The sequence below is a fragment of the Vicugna pacos genome, chromosome 34 (assembly GCF_048564905.1).
Source record: "Vicugna pacos chromosome 34, VicPac4, whole genome shotgun sequence".
Lineage (NCBI taxonomy): Eukaryota > Metazoa > Chordata > Mammalia > Artiodactyla > Camelidae > Vicugna > Vicugna pacos.
In genome coordinates this window covers 2,384,707-2,405,620 of record NC_133020.1, presented here as the reverse complement: position 1 = coordinate 2,405,620, position 20,914 = coordinate 2,384,707, and the positions used below count along the sequence as shown (strand labels likewise).

Sequence of the window (20,914 nt, the reverse complement as noted above, 5' to 3'; positions counted from 1 at the left end):
CAAAATTGTAGGGAAGTGCAACTAATGGAAGATATGGGCTATTTTAGCAAGAATTCGCTTATGCAAATTCATCTTGGAGTTGGCTCCCGGTGTTTGGCAAGAGTCACTCTTCTCTCCCTGCTGGTTTGGTGGGTGGGAGTGATTCTTAATGCCTTTGGCTCAAAGCAACACTTACTCCGACGTGGCATGTTTTGGGGCGGCGTTACCTAATCCCTTTCAGAGTGTTGTCCTACAAAATACAACGGCCAGTTATTTTGCCAGCATAATGGGCCCGAGAAAAACAATTTGAGACAAGCAAGCTACAGCAAAAACCATAGGCAAGACCAATTAGCAAAGGAAAGTTACTTTATAGAGAAAAAAAAGAGGCAGTTGGGAGGGACTGTTTTGAACAAAAGTCCATTGGAGGAAAGAGAGAGTCAGAGTGGCCCAGCGTTGCCCGTGGGCTGGGCTTGTTGCTGGGCAAGCAGACATCTTCCTGTTGAGGTCTGTAGTCAACACTTCCTGTTGGCGTTTGTTACTGATGACAAGGGGTAGTGGTCCAGGGCTCCCCATTCTGGCCTCTTCACTCCATTTTAAATGAGGTTTCCTTTATTCTGTTCCACAAGACAAAAATAAGTAAAGTCAAAATACGCATGGTGTAAAAAAAAAAAAATCACCATTCTGTACACAAAATTCATTGCTGTGCAGAGTTTCTGCTCTGACACAGAGGTTATAAACAGTAACTCTCATTTGCAGATGCTGACTGGTATGTATAAAATAGATGAAAAGGTTTATACTGTATAGCACAGAGAAATATATTCAATATCTTATAGTAGCTTATGGTGAAGGGGAATATGAGAATGAATTTATGTATGTTCATGTGTGGCTGATGGGTTGTGCTGTACACCAGAAACTGACACGACATTGTAAACTGACCATACCACAATTAAAAAAAAAAAAAGAAAGAAAGTTGAAGCAACAAAATTATAAAAACACACAAATTAAAAATCTAGGGAAAATATTAATGGAGAAAATTTTAAAAAGCTTTTCCTTTGAAAGCTAGTAAACTAGGCAAGCTTTTAGAAAGTTTGTTCAAGATAGACATATCCATATATAGATGAATGTGTTTTTCATATAATGGAATATAATACAAAAACTAGACAGAGAGATTCAGGCCTACATGTGTCAATATACAGAAATTATAAAAACATAAGTTAAGGAAGAGAATAAACTTGCTGAATGATAAAGAAAAAAATACTTATGGTAGCTCACAGAGAAAAAAATGTGACAATGAATATACACATGTTCATGTATCACTGAAAAGTTGTGCTCTACACTGGAATTTGACACAACATTGTAAAATGATTATAAATCAATAAAAAATGTTTAAAAATAAATAGATAAATAAAATTAAATAAATAAATAAACAAACAGTAAGTCTCATTTGCCCAGCTTTTCATCTTCTAGCAGTGTGCCCTTGGGCAAATTTAATTGGTTTTTCAATTTAATTTTAATTTTTTCAATTTAATTTAATTTTAATTTTTTCGTTAAATAGTGTTGTAGTAAAGATCAAAAGAGATAAACCCACATTTAGAAAAATGTCTGGCACAGCGCAAACCATGAATACTGCAACTATAATTTCATGTTCTCTTTAGAGGATGCTTATTCACTGAGTGTACTGACTCCTTGCATCAGGCAGAGTTTTTGACGAGAGAAGCAGAAACACTATGAATAATTGAATAAGGAATTTATTATAGGCATTAGACCTTAGACAATTATGGTAGCCGGCTGAGAAGTCAACACAAGGCCGTTGGCTCCGTGGTGTGTAGATCCTGAAGTCATCCAGGCTGGTAATCAGGGAAGCTGGATGTAAAGAAGGGAAGGGCAAGAACCAGAATCCATGACATAAACTAGAAACCACAAGGATAAGCCATGACGTTGGGTGAACTGCAGGAGAGGTTGGTGCCCTTCACCAGGAAACTCCCCAAGCATCTGGCCCAGGACTAGGAAACGCTGAAGGAGATACAATGTGTGCTTGAGGAACTATGGATTGGGTACCACTATACCCCTACAAGATGTGTTAGCAGATCAGTGGTAAGATGTGCTCACTATGAAAATGCCTGGCATCCTGTACTGACTTTCAGTATGAAAAAAAATGAGAGCTGCTTCACTTAGGCCTCCCAAAACTTGCTCCTACTTCTGTGGCCAACTGTAACCCAGAACCTTGCAGGGAAAGAAATTCTGGGAAAGTGAGTTTGAACTTGGCTAAGCTGACATGGTGCAAAGACATGATACTACTTGTCTTGTTAATGATCCTGCCTACTTTAATCTGAAACTGAAAACTTGGAGGGAAAAATACACTGTAGCATTCAGCATTCTAACTTTTATTTTGAAATTCGGGGACTTCTAACAGCAAAAACGGTTATCTTCTCTGTTCTATTTAATGAAATTGTAGTTAAGAAAACAAAGATCATTTACTTCAAAACATGTAGTTTTGAATGAATGATGTATCACATCACACAATTTGTTTAGCAAAGGACTGTCAGACTTATGCAGATTTGGCCTCTGGAAGAGGGTTAGGTCCAGGAAATCTGACTGGGTTGTGTCAGCTTGTCTAGCTTGATTGCCTCTTTGTTTGGTTCTCAACTAGCCCCTACCCACAGATGGCTTTAATTATGGACACCTAAAGGAGTTTCAAAGAAGTCAGAGTGAGGCAGGTTAAATTCCCAAACAAACCCATCACATTTATGAGGTTTGCTTCCACTGAATACAGCAGAACAGTGATAGGGTCTGGAGTGCTCCTGCAATGGGTAAAATATGTGCACGTGTGGGAGATGATTTTTAAGAAGTCAATCTGGAGGTAGAAAAATGCTAGCTAATTTCATCAAAAATAAGGTCTGAACAGCACCCGAGACTGTGAGGTTAAATGTAAGTACTAAGGTTAAGTCAACCACTGCTACCATTACCCAAACAAGGTGGATGGGCTGTTGGTATGGGGTCAAATGAGGGGATATAATCAATAGGTCTCTGATGTCCATTATGCTGTTGTTAAGACTCCTGGAGTTTCTCCTGATTTTCTATATACAAATAGAAAGAAAAGTTTATGATAATTAGGCAGTCCAAGGGTAGTGAATCTAATTAGGGCAAGGATTCAGATGTGTCAACTAGTTAAGATCATTCAAAGGGGCAGCCAGCACAGAAAGTTAGCAATCCATTGTCTACAATATCCCGAGAGTCCAAGAACCCTTCTAAGTTACGCTTTGGCAATTAGCCGGTTAAAGTGATGAAGAGCGTCCATTCTCTGAAGGGAAAGAGACTTTCCATTTTTTATGTTGATGTCATAATGAACGTATTGCACTTTGGTCTAACAAAAGTGGAGTTTATCCTTTGAGAAGTTATGTCCCTCATTTGCTAATGCTGTCAGTAAGTGGAGGGAATCAATTCTTCAAGACTTTCCATCTGGAGAGCGTAACAGAAGACCCACACGTTATACTGGAGTTTCCCCATCTCTGAGTCTTAAAAGATGAACTAGTTGGTAGAGATCAGAGATTCCATACTATAAATTTCTAAGATGACTAAATTCTTCAATGAATTCTTCTCTTTACTTGGGAGGATTTAGAAAGTTCTTAACTACACTATGCAAACCTGATCTTGACCAAGGTTTAAAGCCATCAAGCCAGTAAGCTTGGCAATCATCTTTACCTATGCTACACGACATTGATGAGGGACATTATTGGGTGAAATGGATATGTTTGTTTTGGTCTGGTTTTAGTATTATTTTTTCTTGTGAAAGGGATATATTTAAGAAGGTGCAGTGGAAGAAAGGGAGATGGTACAGGAAAAAGAGGCTGAGCAGAGTAAGGGGAAGGAGGAAGTCGAGGTACTGGGGTCATGAAGGGAAGTCAAGCTAGTGTTGGATCAGGAGAGAGAGAAGAGATTCTAAGGTTGGATTTTAGATCCTCCACATTTTTATTAGCCTTTCGTGGGGAATCATTAATGGCAGGAATTTTAGAATTTTTCTTTTAGAGGGCTCTTCATGCTACTGCTGGACTCAATGGGCCCATTGCTTGGGGTGCATAGCCAACGGATATGCCAAGTACTTTGGATCAAAGCAGAAGCATTTATCACTTGTGACAAGTAAGGAGACAGGGAGCTATCTCTCAAAGCATTGTCTCTCTGAACAGCAAGATCAGGGAATTTTTAAGCTAAGGGCACATGCATCTTCATGAAAGAGTGAGTGTGATCTTTCACATGGAGATGGATTTCCAGCTGTGCTTCCGCAGTGCAACAGCATGCTCAGATATACCTTGCATATTCAAAAAATGGTGGCAACCCCCACCCTTAGGGCAGAGGTTTCCGCCTTAAAATGGGGCAAAGGTTACTCTAGGTTGACGAAATCCAGGCACATAATTGAGTGAAGTCATGAGGGTCAGCCCAGGTCAGCATCATCAGTCCTTAGGCTCCACTTAGTCTGGTGGTTGAGTGCTCCAGGGGGGTTGGGGCCTGCAAAACAGCTCTGGAATGTACTTCAGGCTGATCTTTACCTTTGAAACAGAACTAGGAGTCTTTGTAGCTAATTTACTGTATCCACTATGGTTAATGCTCCTGCCTGATAATAGCATTCTTTTTTTTTTTTTTTAACTTTTTTTAAAATTGAAATATAGTCAGTTTACAACATTGTGTCAATTTCTGGTGTACAGCAAAATGCTTCAGTCATACATGAATATACATATATTCCTTTTCATATTCTTTTTCATTATGGGTTACTACAAGGTGTAGAATATAGTTTCCTGTGCTATAGAGTATAAACTTGTTTATCTTGTATATATTAGGCAGTATCCGCAAATCTCAAACTCCCAATTTATCCCTTCTCACTACCTTCCCCTATGGTAACCATAAGTTTGTTTTCTATGTCTGTGAGTCTGTTTCTGTTTTATAAATAAGTTCTTTTGTCTTTTATTATTATTATTATTATTTTAGATTCCACATATGGGTGATATCATATGGTATTTTTCTTTCTCTTTCTGGCTTACTTCACTTAGAATGACATTCTCCAGGGCCAGTCATGTTGCTGCAAATGACATGATTTTTCTTTTTTATGGCTGAGTAGTATTCCATTGTATAACTATACCTCAGCTACTTAATCCAGTCATCTGTTGATGGATATCTAGGTTGTTTCCATGTCTTGGCTATTGCAAATAGTGCTGCTATGAACATTGGGGTGAGGGTGTCTTTTTGAATTAGGGTTCCCTCTGGATATATGCCCAGGACTGGGATTGCTGGATCCTATGATAAGTCTATTTTTAGTCTTTTGAGGAATCGCCATACTGTTTTCCACAATGGCTGCACCAAACTGCATTCCCACCAACAGCGAAGGAGTGTACCCTTTTCTCCACAGCCTCTCCAGCATTTATTGTTTGTGAACTTTTGAATGATGGCCATTCTGACAGGTGTGAGGTGATACCTCATTATAGTTTTGATTTGCATTTCTCTGATAATTAGTGATATTGAGCATTTTTTTCTTGTGCCTATTGGCCATTTGTGTCTTCACTGGAGAATTGCTTGTTTAGTTCTTCTGCCCATTTGTTCTTTTTAAAATCATGAATTACTAAGAACTATTCTTTGTCCCACAGGAAGACCTAGGAAGGCATAGTTTACCTTTCGCCCAATCATCACGCTCTGGTTTTTAACTTAATCTTGCACAGCGCATGTTATAGGTTCTTTTATTGCCTGGTTTTCTACTTCTGCAGGATATGATATAGTCTATTTTAAACCCATCCCTTCCTTACTACTGTCTCACTAACAATGCCCATTTAAAAATGTTGATGATTGAATTTTTGGAATTTTTCAGCCATTTGTGTCTACTGTAGAAAGCAAATGGATTATTTTATTCATATTCCAAGTTCCCCAAAATAACCACTCAAATTCTAATGTGTCCTTCCAGAGCGTCCAATATTTAGTGCTATTTGCCCCCACAACTTTGAGCCCATATTCAAGTGACAAGAGAAAACAAGAATAAGTGGGCCAGGAAAGCGTCTTGGAACTATGAGCCCGGTTCATCTGTGAGAACCTGGAAAAGCGAAAAAAATCAAATCAAGAGCCTTGTACCACAGACAATTAAAAAGAAAAAAGGTTTATGCGGCTCTTCAACAGAGAGAGCAGGTCAGAAGCAGGCTGACTCAACCAGTCAGTTCTTGCAACTTGAGGGGACATGAAAAGGGGCCTCAGGCATGTTCTGTTCTCCTTGATGTGGCGGAGGGCCCCAGAGGGTCCAGTCCTGACTGGAACTAAGGCACAATTTTAGAAAATGGGTCAAAACATGGTTAGCCTAGGCCTTTATTAGCGAGTGCTGGGCATGACATGTGAAGGGATGGCACCTTAGCAGGAAGGGTCTGTTGAAGTTTGGCCCATTTAAGGAACAGATGGCCAAAGATGGGTCCTTGGGAAAGAGAGGAATAATTCTTGTCGGTTGGTAGCCATTGTCAAGAGGAACGGGGCTGGGGGTGATAGGCAAGGGCTATGGTCACGTGCAAGAAGGCATGAGGGGGACCACTGTGGGTGTCAGGCACTTTAGATAGAAATGAGCACTGGTTAGGGGGAGAGGGAGGGGAAAGGAACAACCCAGGAAATAACAGCATCTCTGCACTGGGGAAAAGGGACTCCAGAAAATTGTATTTTCTCTAAATGAGGGCCAGCAAAAGAAGCCAGTTAAAATCAAAATGCTACAGCTGCACGTAAGAGAAGGACCCAGTGGACCTGCCCAAAAGGGGATGGGCATGCCAGAGCACAATGAGCCTGAGCTGTCAATCAACCTGAGCACAAGGACCCGGAGCTGCCAGTCAGCCTGATCACTCAGAGATCCTGAGTCGTTAATCAATCAATCAATCACAGAAATGCCCCCAAGCCAGGCTATCAGACAGAAAAACAAAGGAGCAGCGCCATTTTCACTCTTGGGTTGGCCCACTCCCCACTCTCGGGAGTGTACTATCTTTTATTATTTTTTACTTCACTAATGAAAGTCTTACTTATATGATGCTTTCTGTCTCTTGGTAAAAATTCTTTTTTTTTTTTTTTTACAGGTGACTAAGAACCAAGGTAATTCTTATTTCACTTTTCCCAGTAACATGGGGACAAGGACATGAAAGAACCACTGATACCGAGCAGGACCCTGTGTCCCTCCTGACCCCTGCCTCTTGTTTATAGAAAATTTGAAGTCTCCCAGGCCTCCCTGAGTCATAGAAGAGCAGCTCAAGCCGTTGATTAGGACAAGCCTGCAGGCATTGGGGGATGGCAGTGACTCTGACCACATATTTCAACGATTGACTGAGATTACGCCTCCATTTTCCTTTAAAACTTTCATGGCTGAACAGAATCTCTGGAGATTTTGGTGGGGAAGGGGGGAATGCTGTGTCCACCAGGTTACAGGCTTTATGATGAAGACCAACTTTCCTTTTACCAAGTTACCAAGGCAGTTGCCCACCCCAGATCCCCTGCCCTTCTCTCAAATAGAAGCCAATTACTCTTATCTAAGTCTCAGGAGGCAGCTGCAAAGAGAAGAAACAAGCACTGATTAGAAACAATGGAGCCTGAGATGGTGGAGGAGCTGACTTCCAGTGGACCTTGATCCCATTCTGCACTCCCGGTGATGTATTAGCATGCTAAATGACACACCCACCAGCACCATGACAGTTGACAATGGCCATGACAACAACCAGAAAAACTCATACAAGGACTGATTGGTTCCATCACACCTGGAAGGGAAGACGTGATGGCAGAAGCCGCTCATAAAAATCCACATGGCCCTACCCAGTGCTGGAGCTCTCTCCACCGGCCATCTTGGCTAACTTCCCCCTTGAGAGCTTTCTTTCCCGGCTTGAGCACTTTCTTCCCTTCTCCTCATTTGAGCACTTTCCTTCCTTTTCCTCTTGTGAGAAAATAAAGCAGCTTCTTCACGTTGTCCCTCTGCCTCTGCTGTAAAATCTTTCACAGCTGGTGGCAAGGACCCATGCTTTGGCAGGCCTCCTAATTTAGGGCCCCCCTCTCTGCTAACACCACTGTGGAAAATTCTTGCTTCTTCAGTGTCCCTCACCACATTCAGCATCACCTTGGATATCACTTGGATATCAACATCCGAGGGGAATGAACAGACCTAAAGCAACTGGGCTGAAATGCACCCTTTAGCAAACAGTTGCCTGTAGGGGTAGAATTTAGCCTCCTTAACCTTGAATCTGAACAGAATAGTAGCTTCAACAAAGAATGAATCGATTAGTTAGCAGCATCGGTCTCCAAACATCAGAGGCTTTAGCATTTGAATTGCTGGAGTATTTTTCTTCTTGAATGCTGAACCCTGTGGCTACACCCTCAATTTTTGTTCTTTGTTTTCCAAATTGACCTTGCATTTTGTTCTCCAGTTGGTAATTCAACTCATCAGATCTTTTTGACTGTTCAAATAAACATAACAATGAGATCACTTTACATAGATTGAGAAGTTAATACTCATTGTTAATGACAGAGAAAGAATAACTTTCTTGGCATTACTGAAACTTGTGATGGACTTAAAAGGAAGTTATCTGGCAGTATCTGTTATGTCAAATTACAGTTCAACCCAGCAGTTTTCCTCCTGGGAATCCTTCCAACACATACGGATTATTCACAAGTGGCAAAAATGGGAAATAAAGTGAGTTTCATTAGGATCATGATGAATTTCAGGTAATTATTAAAAATGACTTAGAGGAAATGTTACGGAAATGACAGGCCAGCCAAGAAACAAGCACCACTCAGAGGGTTGCAGTCGTCAGGTGTACTACACCGGCGGGCTCAGAGGGGCTTACGCTCCGCAGCTCTGAGCGCCTCTAGGACGTGTGCGTGAGCTTTTATAGGGTTGGTTACAACCTTGGGGTTTAAAGGCCAATGGGGCGCGAACAGCTCAGCAGTGGCACAAAAGCAGAAGCAGGGAATCCATAACCGGAACTTATCTGGCAGCAACAGATCAGTAAACCGACACTAATTAAACTTAGATTTATCAGTTAGCCCAGCCTGGCTTTTCCTTCTCACTACTACTGTGACCTGGAGGGTCTGCTATGGCTTGCTGAATAAAGTAAGAATGAGAGCAGTGTGAACCATATTCTACTTAATAAAAAAGTGAGTAAAATCTCTCTCTATATTAATAAATGGTTAAATGAGCACGAAGAAAAGTACTGAAGTCCCCCTGGATTAGGGAGAATTAGTGGTTTATCTGTACACCAATACCACACTTTTTGATTATTATATAATAAGTCTTTAAATCAGGTTGTGAAAGTCCTTTCTTTTTCAAGATTATTTTGAACATTTTGGTCCTTTGCATTTCCAAGCTCAGGTCTGCAAGTATTCCTCTTCTTGTCAAATCCAAAGGGTATTTTCCAGTTTCTTCTTACTTGATTTTTAACAGGACTGAGCACTATAACCTCATGTGTACTGCTCTGTGATATCAGTCCCCGAGTTTTCCTTCTGCCTTTCTGGCTATTCCCATGTCTCTTTAAGGTGTATCTTTCCCCTTTTGCATTAAACATAAGAGTCTTTCAAGACTTGGTTCTGGATCTTTCCTCATTGTACACTTCAGATAAACTAATACTCTTTCATAACCAGAGCTTTACTCAACTTATAAAAGAAATTTTCTTCTCTCTCATTAATAGTTTGGCCAGTCCTGGCTGGTGGAGAGCTCTTCTTTGCAGAACTTTTTGTATCTAGTTTTCTTCTTCTTCGTTCCTTAACTATTTCCTTGGGTTATAACCTGGAGTCCATTATATTGAGTTTTCTGTTGCCGACACAACAAATCACCACAAACCGAGCTGCTTACATAGTATCTACTTATCGCACAGAGTTTCATTTCCAAGCTCATTGTTGGCAGAATTGATTTCCTTCTCGTGCTTTCCACGTGGGCCTCTCCACATTTAAGCCAGCAACAGTGAGCTGAGCCTTTCTCATGCGTCCAGTCTCAGACTTCCCTATGTACCCTCATCTCTCTGGCTTCCTCTCCCATCTTCCTCTTCTGGGTTTAAAGGGTCATATGATTATGCTATGCCACCCAGACCTAGAAAATGTAGGCTAATCTCCGTATTTTAAGGTGATCTTTGTTATATCCACAAAGTCCCTTTGTTCGTGAAGTAACATAACCATGGAGTAACACCAGGAGGTGAAGGTCACGGTGTAATAGAGGGGAACAAATCTGACTCTATATTGGATCTGTTCCTTTAGATTGACCACGGTGCCCTGTCTTCCAGGCTTAGTCTTGCTGGCTCTGCTCCTTTTGTAAATGAATGTTGCCTTTAGCCTGAAACAGACAGGAGAGCCTGTACTCGAGGCTCTGAACTTTAAGGACGTCAGCACTTCTGCACTTAGTAGAGATGGCAAGTTGCAAAGTAGAGAATAACCTTTGTTTTGTGGGAGGGCTACAGGGACACCATGACCTGACCCACATGGACGGCAGCAAGAACAAAGAACGCCTGCAGCAAGAAGTTTGCAACAACAGCCACACCCCCTCCCTTGTTTTTTTGTATAAAAGGAGCCTGCATTCTGACTGGAGCAGGATGGTTCTCCAAGACATTAGTCTGCCAGCCTCTCGGTCTGCCGGCTTTCCGAATAAAGTCGCTATTCCTTGCCCCAACACCTTGTCTCCTTATTTATTGGCCTGTCATGTGGCGGGCAGAACAAGTTTGTACTCGGTAACAAGGACCAGACTTACACTTGCCACATTCATGGGTAGAATTCAGGAATACCATAAATGGATGGCAAAATGATTAACTCTATTTTCACTAAAAATTTACTGAAATGTATCATTTCCTTCAATTATAAATGTTGGCAACAAAGCCACAGAAATACAGCAGTATTAACAGTAAACTTTTCACCATAAAATCATAGGTATTCTTATTAGAGTTAATGCAGATAGTCTTGAAATATCATTTATGGTCATTTTCAAAGTCACAGTTACTAGATTTGCTACTACATCGTATTTACCGTGTTAATAAACACCTATCGTATTACACATTTGTTGTTTAAAACATTTTGCTTTCATGTTGAATTAATTTACTTTGTAACCTTTTAAATTTTTTATTTTATTTTTTAGTGAAGGTACTGGAGATTGAACCCATGACCTAGTGCATGCTAAGCATGCACTGTACCACTGAGCTATACCCTGCCCCATTTACTTTGTAATCTTACATATCTTATTTTAAACTTTACAAAACGTTATTCTAAGAAGGGCCTATAGGTTCCAACAAACTGCCGAAGAGATTTATGGCACAAGAAAGGAGAACTACTCCAGCTTTCAGGAATAGTTTTCCTTTGTGAGGCTGAAATTAGGTTACTGCAACTTCCACATTCCAATCCAAGCAAACAAAGGGAAAGGAATTTCAGGGTAAGCCATCCCTTAGGCAGAAGTTACATACAACGTTTCTGCTCTTATGGCATTATGAGAATTGAAATGTGGCAATACTTAGCTGCAAGGGAGGCTTGGGGACTGTGTTCTCCAGTTAAGTGACCTTGTACCTAGCTAAATATTACTCATTGGAAGGAAAAACAGAATATAGGGGGCAACTGAGAAAAGAAAAAGAAAAAATGACCTCATTTACCTCTTAAATGGATATTAAGCATCTTTTGTACAAAATTCTTAGTATATACTGACACGCTAATGATGTCATGCACTTTTCTAAAACACGTTTTATAAGTTTAGGAGTTAACAACCCTTGTGGTTAAGTATTATGCTCTTGAACATTGAGATATCATTTATAGCGAAAATAATTTGACCTGAGACAGACTTTGCTTTTGACTGTTGTGAAACACAAGGAGAGGATGTGTAATTTATAATTACACATAATGGCATAGAACCAGCTAATCTTTTGGGGGATCTTTCCTTAGCCTGACCAGTTGGATAACAAGGTTCTTTGTTTGGCATCCAGAGTTATAAATATCTTAAAAAGAAGGCACCTCCACCTCCAGCCCTGGAGTGAACAACTTTCAGGTCCTGGAGACGGTGTACTCCCCTTGCAAGTCTCCTTGCTGGTGACCTTTCAGGGCTGCTATATTGACAAATGTCAGCTGCACTTTAGGACTTGTGGGAAGATCACACTTCTGGAAAATCAGACAAGCTTTATTTATCTAAAGGAGACAGAAGAAAGCACACACATGGGGCAAGGATACACAGCAGAGAGACCAGCAACTTCACCCCAAATAGCGTTGTAGCTTCCTGGGCACTACATCTTGCTGGGCAGTGTCAATGAAAATAATCAATAAACAATAAGAATGGAGGAGATTAGCCTGGAAGGATTAGCCTGAAAGCCTGCTTCCCAGATTATTCTGAGAAACTGCTCCAGAGAAGCATGGTTTCCAGCACAGTTTTATATCTTATCAGAACAAAGAATATTAAAATCAGAGAAACGTTTCTTCACAGTTTAAAACAATGACAACAAAACCAGTCCAGCATGTACACATACCGCATGTACAGTGTGGCCTTGGCACCTGGGAAGGGTGTCTTATCATCAAAGGAGGACCAGCTTGGTGTCCCAGGAAAAGGGGTATTTAATCTTTATTTTTAACATGGGCATTCTTTACTTCTGGTCACCGTGCCCTTTACTTTAATAATTAAAGCAGATGTACAAGGCATGTTTGATAGGCCACAAACAGGCTATTTTAGTTAACATAAAATTCAAGTTAACTCATGTACAAGCCAGAATGATTTCCCTGTATCTCCACATGTGTAATTTTCTTTTATCAGCATTAAGCCCTCCATAGGCTATATAGGAGTGGGGTCCATATCAGATTTCCTTGCACCAAAACTCCTTTTTTTCTTGGGTTCACTTCTGTTTGCTGACCTGTGTGGCTTAGGCTCTGGAAAACACATTATCTGAGGCAATTATACCACTCCATGTTCTAGGAGCTGCTTTTAATTATATATTGATTCATATTACTATCTCAACAATCCTTTGGGTAAGTATTAGCATCATTCTTACTTTACAAATGAGAAAACTGAACGGACACAGGTTAAGTGATCTTCCCAAAGTTGTATGTCTGTTACTGAACACAAGTTCATGTGCCCAACACACACAGCCCAAACAAATCAAAACACTGGAGTTTGGAGCAGACAAAAGTTTATTGCGGGTCGAGCTAAGAGGACAGGGAGCCCATGCCCAAGAAAACCCTGAACTCCTTGAAGGGTTTCAGCTAAGTATTTTTAAAGGCCAGACTGGGGGTGGGGGTCACAGGTTACATGATCAACTTGTGCACAATCTTCTGATTGGTTGATAGTGGGGTAACAGTCAGTCAACACTATCAACCCCTAGGCGCCAGAAGGTCTGGGGGATCACGTGCTCAAGATCACCCAGTAGTTAATTTCTTCCATTTGGTGGTGGTTTTTAGCATCTGAAAAACTCAGGAAATACGCATGAGATACTGTATCTGGGGACTTCAGAGAGAAGCTACAGCAGAGGATATGGGGGAGGGGGTCTGACCCAGAAAGGCCCCACAGGGTCCTGCTCAGTTCCATGTCTAGTGAGTGGCAGAACCTTGATCTGAACCTTAAGAGGGCAAAGGAATACCCTGTACCCCACACTGCAAGAACTAACCACCTTGTCCTTTCTCATTCATACTCACTCGGATAGGATTCCCTTCTTTTCTCTGTTGACTTTAAAAATAAAAGTTATTTTACCAGCAGAAATGGGTTTATTTGGGAACAGCAGAGGAACTGTAACAGAGAAGAACAAACCTGACTCCACACTGGGTCTATTCTTTTAGCTCCAACTTTTGTGCTCTGTTGCCTGTGCTTAGTCATGCTGGCTCTGCACCTTTGCCTCATCAATCAGTAAAAGAATGTTGCCTATAGTATGAAATATACATGATCACCCTGTTTTTCAAGGCTCTGCCTCCCAGGCTTGACCTTTAAAGCCATAACACTTCTCATTCACATAGAGATAAAAAGTTGCAGAACAGAAAATAACATTTGTCTTATTGGAGGTTTACAGGAACATCCTGACCAAACCAACATGGATAGCTGCAAGAACAGAGGATTATCATATCCCCTCCTGGGTCTGGCCGGCACCAAGAAGTCTGCAGTAACTAGCCACACCCTTTTCCCTTTTAGGATAAGAAAAGTCTGAATTCTAACTTGGATAAGATGGTTCTTTGGGATAGTGTTCCACCATGTTGTCTGTTTGCTGGCTTTCTGAATAAAGTCCCTGTTCCTTGCCCCAACACCTCTTCTTCTTTATTTTATTGTTCTGTCATGGGGTGAGCAGCATAAATTTGGACTCAGTAACCAAATTGCAATTCAGGACAAGCGAGCTATAGCAAAAGCCATAGGCAAGTCCCACAAAGGAGAGTTACTTTACAGAGAAAAAGGAGGAATTTGGGGTGAGTTCTTCTGAAGGAAAGCCGATGATAGTCTCTCATTGGCTAAGTTGCTGGGGTAGTCAATTTCTTAGAGGAGATGCAATGTACAGCTTTTCCTGTTGGGGCCTGTAATTGACAGTTCTTCCTGTTATGGACATGGAGTGGCACTATACTGCCAGAGGGCTCCCCCTTCTGGCCTCCCACGTTCATTTTGGAGACATCTCCCTCGATTAATTTTCACAACTTTCTCCCTATAAAAACCCTCCTACAAAAACAGTTTACTTCCTTTTATTTGAAAAGGTTCCCCTGCATTAACAGATGTTTCCCCTTGTTAGAAATACGTGTTTTCATCCCTGACTTAGACTTACTGAGTCAGCAATTTCCTAGGTGGTGCTGTTCAGTCCCTCTTTAAGAAGAGATTCTGACGCACGTTAAAGACCGTTTTCTCCGTCAGATACGCGAACCTGCCTTGCGAATTCGGTGGATGAGTGGAGGGCGGGGCCGGCCCCAGACGCTGGTCATCCGAGCGGCACTAGGACCCGGGGGCCGGGACCGCGGCCCGCGTCGGCCTGACGCGCTCCCGGGGCGGGGCCCAGCTGTTCCGGTAGCGGGGCCTCCTGCGCGGCCCGCCCCTGAGGGCGGACCCGAGCTGACTTAAAACTCCGGGGCCGCGGGGCCGGCGCGTCCTCCCCGCTCGTCCAGGCTGGGCTGTGCGCCGGTCGGTAAGTGAGAGACCAGTTCGCGGCCGCCGCTCACGGGTCTTCTCGGGTCCGCGGCGGGGCGGGGGGCGCCGGGAGCCCGGGTGCCCGCGGGCGGGGCGGGCCGGGCCGGGCCGGGCCGAGCGTTTTTGTTCCGCGGCGGCCGCGGGCGCGGGGGGTTCGGGCCTCGGGCCGCCGCCCAGAGCCCGCCCTGCCCGCCCCGCGGCGCGGGGCCGCCCAGCCCCGCCGGGAGGGCGGCGCCTCGCCGGGCGTCCTCTGCCGCTCGCCCCGCTCCTTGCGGTAGGACAGCGGAGATGCGTTTTGCTAAACTCTAAGGCGGTTGGTTAGGCTGGCGAGTGTCAGACTAGCCTGTGTTTTTAATTGCTTCCTGTCGCTGGTGTGGAAAGAAAAAAAATCTTTGTTTTGCATTTGTTTCTCAAGTGTTCCCTTCCTCCCCGCCCCCATTATGCTGAACCTCCCGGAGCAGTGTTGCTCCCCTTGCATCTCCAGGTGGCCCGCCAACACGCTTGTGTCGGACACGCTTTCTGATCCTCAGCAATAGTTAGTTCCTGGAGGCATTTTTAAGTGCACGAATGCCTACCGGTTTTAGGTGTTCCCGAGGGACGCGAATTCTCTAAGCAGGGTCCTGAGTTAAGCCACAAGCTTTCGTGGAATCGTTTCAGTGAAAACGTTTTGTTTGTAATACTTTCAGTACCTGTACCGTCAAAATAAAGAGAACAGCAGGTGATGAGAATGAACTTGGTGGGTGCATTTTAATAGGCAGGTCGGCAGAGCTTGTTTGGGGATTTTTCTGATGATTGTGTTAGCTGTGAATCATATATAAGTTTTATTCAGCGTTAACGTGCATGAATCCCTTAAGATTTTACTGGCTTTTTTTTTTTCCTGTAAACAATCGGATTATCTTTTACTGATCCAGTAAAGAAAATTGGTAAGTTAAGCTGCTGTTAGGTTAACAGTGGTCCAGGAGAAGCGCACATGAATTCTCACTTAAAAAGTGAATGAATGGTATTTTAAGGCAGACGCAGTTTGTTACTTTGCGGTCTTAATAAGAATTCTGTAAACTTAGTGTGCTTTTGGTGCAACCTTAAGGAACACAGATTTGTTCCTTATGGTTGCCACATCAAGTAATCAGATTAGTATGTATTCTAATTATGACTTTAATATGAATTTCATATAAATAAAAATATAATTATACATTTTACATTAAATTACTGTTAATTATAAAATGTTTATTGCTGTCGGTAGGACCAAAGACGTAAACACTGTATGGAGCGGACCTGAGGTGTTGGGAGGGAAATGGGGACATACACAGTAATGAAAGAAAAACATATTTAAAGGTAAGTGTGTCATCTCGAAGTAGCCTACTCTAATTTATGTTATGGAATAAAATTATTAATTTGAATCAGTATTGGTTGAATATTAAACTATAGGACAATGGATTTGGTGACAAAGCTTTAGGAAAAACTGTATGGTTGGCATATCATGGAGAAATCAGTTTATCTTTGCAAGATAAGGAATAGGAGATTATGGTGAGGTGACTGGTCTTAAGTAACTGAGGAAGAGGTCCACTTAAAATTGTTCTCTACGTGGTCTGCTTGTTTATTTTTTAAGTTTATGATTTCTGGCACATGGGGGAAAGGCAGCCCAGAGCACAAGTCTGGAAGAGCCAGTCCATAAAATATCAACCTAGAAAGCCAGAGTGATTCTTTCCAGGGCTTCTGGCCTGTAATCACCAAGTAACGTTAGGAGACCTTCAACAGTGATTAAGGCCATAGTCCCTGCAATCTGACTGCTGAGCGGCAGATCTTGGCTCTCACTTGCCATCTGTGCAACCTTGGGAAAGTCATTTAACTTCTCTGCCTCAGTTTCACCTGTGAAAAGGGGGTAACAGTAGTACCTACTTCAGAGGATTATTGTGATAAGTTAATGAACCTCATAGATACACTTGGAAGAGCTCCTGGTATATGGTAAGTGCTCAGTAAACTTTAGCTTTTGTCATGTTAGAGGAAATATATTTTATGGCCTATGTAAATTAACACTATGTCTTATAGAAGATTCAGTTTGCTCATTTAAGCTCTAAATCATCAACTATGTGCGGACTAGACCCTCCACTGTAGATCATGTTGTAGCTTCTGTTTTTTGTAAGGAAGTACAAGACACAACTCTAGTTTTTGCCTGCAGGCAAATTTGAACCTATGTCTCTATTAAATTTTCCAGCCAGGGCAGATTTTTCCAAAAACCTTATTTTCCATATTCTGTGATATACAGGAATCTCTTCCCATTTGGATTATCAGTGTCTTGGAAGGAAGGCACGTGTTTAAAGAATTGATCCAATTTGATGTTTAAAAAGGGTATTTATAAAGATAAATTCCACGAAAAATTTTTTTTCAATCAGGTCTTCACCAACCCCCTCCTCCCCCCATGAAGTCATTCTTTGTTTGGAATAAACTTGGAAAACATTGAATTTAAGATAACGAGACTACAATTTACCAACCCTGTCTCTGTAAAGCAAGTTAAATTTTACTTTGTAATAAGCCTTGTAAAGAAGTGATGCTTTCAATGGAATTGTAGCCATTGTCTTGTAATAACTTTTAATGGCGTGTAACCTGTAAAAGTACCAAACAAAGCATGGTGTCGTTCACCTGAAGTGGATATTGTAGATCAACAAATACTTCAATTTTTAAAAATGGGGGGAAGAGGTAGCTCAGTGGTAGAGTGCCTGCCTAGCGAGTACAAGGTCCTGGGTTCAATCCCCAGCACCTCCACTTAAAAAATAAGTAAATAAATAAACCTAGTTACCTCTTTCCCTAAAAAAAAAAAAAAAAGAAAGAAAGAAAGCTATATTTCCCATCCTTAAAAAAAGAAAAGAAAAAAAGAAGTGATGCTTTGTTGGGAGGCAGCTATGTAGTGTCTCTCCTTAATTCCGAAGAGTGCTTGTGAATTGAAGGGCAGTGTTACAGGCTGGCCCGTTGAGGTACATGTCTCCAGTGGGGCATTTGCTCATAGTTATAATGAGTGCAAAGATTTAATGACAATCACTAAGATTCTCTTGAGATGTATTAAATTACAAGACTTCATTTGTAAATAAAATACTCACTTGTGGTTGAAATTGCAGAGTATGTTATAAGAAGTTATATTGTCCATTGTTTTAAGAGACAGAAATTATAAGCAAATTATTATTTTTTTAAGCCCACAAAGAGAATTCATTGGGTCACATAACTTAAAAGTTCATGTAGCTTGACTTTCAGGTTTTGCTGGATCCAGCATCTGAATCTGAAAGAAAGTGTTAAAAACTTGAGACACTCTTTGAGCTCTGCTGTCTTCAGCATTGACTTCATTCTCAGGCTACCTCCCTTCACTGGGTGGCACTAGCATCCAGGTATACAGTCAGTCAGCTTCCTTTTGTCTGGTTGCTCCCCCAGAAGTCTGTAATCAGATTCATTGATGCCCTTTGCATCACGTGCCCCAGTGTGTGCTAACAACCGGGAAATGTTTTGTTAAACTACAGTTTACAGATGTAATTCATATATCACTTTTATATAATTCACTTTACCCATTTACAGTGTACAGTGGTTTTGCAAATGTTCAGAGTATACAAACCATTACCACAGTCACTGTGGAACATTTTCTGGCCCCTAAAAAGAATCTCCATACTCATTAACAGTTGCTCTCCATTCTCCCCCAAACCACCCATCTGCAGGCAACCATTCATCTAGTTCTACCTCTGGATTTGTGAATTCTGAACATTACTTGTAATATCATAATGTGTGGTCTTTTGTGACTCCTCTCACCTGGCGTGATGTTTTCAAGGTTCATTCATCTTGAAGCACATATGAACTTTATTCCTTTTTATCGCCAAGTGCTAATCCCTTTGTATGGATAGGCCACATTTTGTTTATCCTTTCACCAGTTAACAGACATTTGGATTGTTTCCACTTTTTGTGGCTACTCTGAATAATGCTGTCATGAGCATTCATTCATGTACAAGTGTTAGCATGGACATACATTTTCGGTTCTCTTAGGTATACCTAGTGAAGTTGCTGTCGTGTCATGTGAGAACGATATTTGACCTTTTCAGAAATTGCCAGACTGACTGTTTTTGATGAACCATAGACATTCTCGACAGCAATGCATAGGAGTTACTTTGTCCACATACTTACTAACACTTGTCTTTTTGATAAGCTATCGTGGTGAGCATTAAGTGGTATCCTGTGATTTTTCTTAAATTGCCTTCTTTTGGTGATTAATGATGTTGAGCATCTTTTTGTGTGCATCTTGGCTGTTGTTATATCTTTGGGGAAAGTGTCTATTCAAAACCGTGTTGACTTTAAACTCGAGTTGTCTTCATAAAAATTATCAAGGTGTGAGAGTTCTTAAAATATTCTGGATTCTGGTTTCTCTCTAGTGATTGTATATGTGAGGGTTTATTTTTGGATTCTACTCCATTGATCAGTGTTCATCCTAAGCCAGTCCCACATGGTCTTGTTTACTGTAGTTTTGTAAGTTTTGAAATTGAAAGTGTGAGTCCTCCAACTTCATACTCTTTTTCAAAATGAATTTTAGTGTCAGATTCTCAATTTCTGTGAAGGAGACATCTGGACTTTGGTAAGGGTTATACTGAATCTGTAGATCAATTTGGGGAGTATTGCCACCTTGAGAGAATTAAATCTTCCAGTCTGTGAATGTGGGATGTTTTTCCATTTATTTAGGTCTGTAATTTCTTTTGGCAATGTTTTATAATGTTCAGAGTGCAAGTTTTTCCCTTTTGATAAATGTATCCCCAAGTGTTCCATTCTTTTTGCTGTTACTGTCAGCAGAATTGTTTTCTTTTCTAGATTGTTACTATATACTTTTGGGTTTCGTGTATTCAGCTTTTATTGGGCAACCTAACCAATCTAGTTCTATTAGTTTTTTAGTGGATTCCTTGAAATTTTCTGTATACAAAATGTTATCTGCAAGTAGAGATAGATTAACTTATCCATTTCCAATCTGGATGCCTTATTCCTTTTTTCTTTTTGCCAGCTGCCATGGCTAGAACCTCCAGTACAGTGTTGAATAGACAGGGGCAGATATCCTTGTCTGGTTTCTGATCTTGCAGAGGGAGACTGTCCAGTCTTTAAAGCTATGGGGGTTTTTTTGTAGATACCTTTTGTCAATTGGAGGAAATTCCCCTCAATTTCTAGTTTTAGTCATTTTAGTAATTTTATCTGAAAGAGTGCTGGATTTTAGGATGCATTTAACTTCACTCATATTAGATGCTTTTTCTACATCTGCTTGCAATGACCATGTGGTTTGTGTCCTTTATTCTACTGATGTGTTATATGGCATCGATTCAGTATAAACAGTCTTGCATTTCTGGGAAAAGTCCCACTTGGTCATGGCATATAATTATTTTTATATGCTGTTGTGTTTCGTTTGCTAGTATCTTGTTGAGGATATTTGCATCTGTATTCATAGCAGGTTGGTCTGTAGTTTTATTGTGATTTTTTTTCTTTCTTTCTGATTTTGGCATTAAGGTAACATTGGCCTCCAAGTTGATTTGGGAAGTATTCCCTCCTCTTTTATGTTTTGAAAGGTTTTATAGAACGGATTTTACATCCTTAAATTTTTGGTGTGGATCACCAGAAAGCCATCAGGACCTAGCCATTTCTTTTAGGGTTGTTTTTGGTTACTAATTCAGTTTCTTTATAGGTTTCTTCAGATTCCATGTGGCTTGAGTTGGTTTTGGTCAATTTGGGAATTCTGCACCCAATTCCAGTGGATATAAAGGGGGGGGTTCCCCTCACATCACCAACAGGCAGTTGTCTGGGGACACTAGTTGGGTGTTTGCAGTTCAGCTGAATTCTGACACTACCTGG

At 41.2% G+C, this 20,914-nt stretch overlaps 1 protein-coding gene and 1 long non-coding RNA gene across 8 annotated transcripts in view; one reads left to right on the top strand and one right to left on the bottom strand.

The window, feature by feature from the left end:
• Positions 1-327: 327 nt before the first annotated feature.
• On the bottom strand, positions 328-15,148 carry LOC140691341 (uncharacterized). The gene is made up of 2 exons (XR_012066960.1): positions 14,706-15,148; positions 328-593 (listed from the first exon to the last, which is right to left on the bottom strand). It is a non-coding gene; the product is annotated as an uncharacterized lncRNA (long non-coding RNA).
• Positions 14,962-20,914, top strand: part of RESF1 (retroelement silencing factor 1) — a 27,252-nt gene continuing 21,299 nt past the window's right edge. For 6 of the 7 annotated variants that reach the window (XM_072954716.1, XM_072954718.1, XM_072954714.1 and 3 more), the window contains exons 1-2: positions 14,964-15,059; positions 16,302-16,393. The gene's annotated coding sequence lies outside the window, so the exon portion shown is untranslated. Of the gene's footprint in view, positions 15,060-16,301; positions 16,394-20,914 lie in introns of all 7 variants that reach the window. The other variant, XM_072954721.1, reaches the window with a different exon arrangement.